This window comes from Ostrea edulis, chromosome 1 (genome assembly GCF_947568905.1).
Source record: "Ostrea edulis chromosome 1, xbOstEdul1.1, whole genome shotgun sequence".
Lineage (NCBI taxonomy): Eukaryota > Metazoa > Mollusca > Bivalvia > Ostreida > Ostreidae > Ostrea > Ostrea edulis.
Genome location: NC_079164.1, coordinates 97,208,354 through 97,209,894, shown reverse-complemented (window position 1 = coordinate 97,209,894; position 1,541 = coordinate 97,208,354).

Sequence of the window (1,541 nt, the reverse complement as noted above, 5' to 3'; positions counted from 1 at the left end):
TAACATGTGTTTATGGTACACATGTGTAAATTGTATCATGTAGTTATAATGTTTAATTGTTAATTTATATATGCCCCCTGAGGGCCCTTGATTGGTGAATATATATATATATATATATATATATATATAATTCAATAAAAAAAGCAGGAAAATATACAGTTCCAAAATATATTTAAATCACTAGCGCTTTCTGGATTTTAACATCCATCCTCAGGTGAATACAAATTAATAATTAATATATATATATGTATACCTGGATATCGGAATACCCTTTCTACAGGGAAAAGGCTAGGCCTGTAAGCCCCGCTTGAATCTTCTTGTACACATTGTCTGGTCAGGTATTGCTCGTAATTCCAGCACTTGTCAAGTTTGGTCTTAAAATCATCCAAGCCCTCTGACGCACGACCCGGTCAGGTAGACTATTCCAATCGTTGACGACTCTTACTGTGAATGAGTACTTTCTAACGTTGAGACGACTGTGTCTTTTTAACAACTTCATACTGTGTCCTCTGGCTCTGTTTGTATTGGACATCGGCAGCAGCTTCTCTCTGTCGACTCTGTCTTTACCAGACAAGATATTGTACACTTGGATTCCTTCTGTAGTATTGTGATGATAACTTTAGTTGTTGCAGCCTTTCTTCACAGGGAAGATTCTTGATGTTGGATAGCTTCGTTGCTCGTCTGTGTATCCTTTCTAACTTATCGATATCGACGATGCGATATCAACTGCAAACTGCTGTATCCGACTCAAGTATTGGACGAAGCATCTTTGTGCACAATTTTTTGATGACTCTGTTGGCCCGTGTAGGCAATGTCCTTTTGATGACCCCCAATACTCTGTTTGCTTTCCCCCACAGCATTGTTGGCATGTTGATGAAACGACAGTTTGTTGTCCATCGATACACCAAGGTCTTTTTCCTTCTCTGTTGCTTCGAGTTCTCTCTGCTGACCGTCGTTGTCCTCCATGCTGTAAGAATGGTTCGGGTTGTTCCGCCCAAGGTGCATCACACTACATTTACTTGTTTGTACTTGAGTTGCCACTTGTCTGACCATTCTGACAACCTCTCGATGTCCACTTGTATTCCTGCCCCGTCAGTATCTGTGACTGTCCTCCCATACATCTTCGCATCATCAGCGAAAATACGAGTCACACACAATTCACTGGATATGGGAGGTCATTTATAAAAACGACGAAGAGAAAAGGTCCAAGAAGGCTGCCTTGCAGAATCCCACTTGTCACATCAGACCGCTTAGACTCGCTACTATTGATAGATACCCGTTGCAGTTGGTTATCCATGCTCTGGTGTTGCCTTTGATGCCATGTAGCTTCCAATCTTGTTCAGTGGTCTCTTTTGCGGAACCTTATCAAAGGGCTTTTTGAAATCTAGATAAACTGCGTCAAGGGGGTCTCCTCTACCCAGTGCCTCTGACTACTCATCCAGGCACATTAACACTAACAGCTGTGTCATACAGTCAAGAATATCCTGGGACAAACCCGTGTTGCTCATCGCAAAGCAAATCATGACCAGTTATATGCTTCA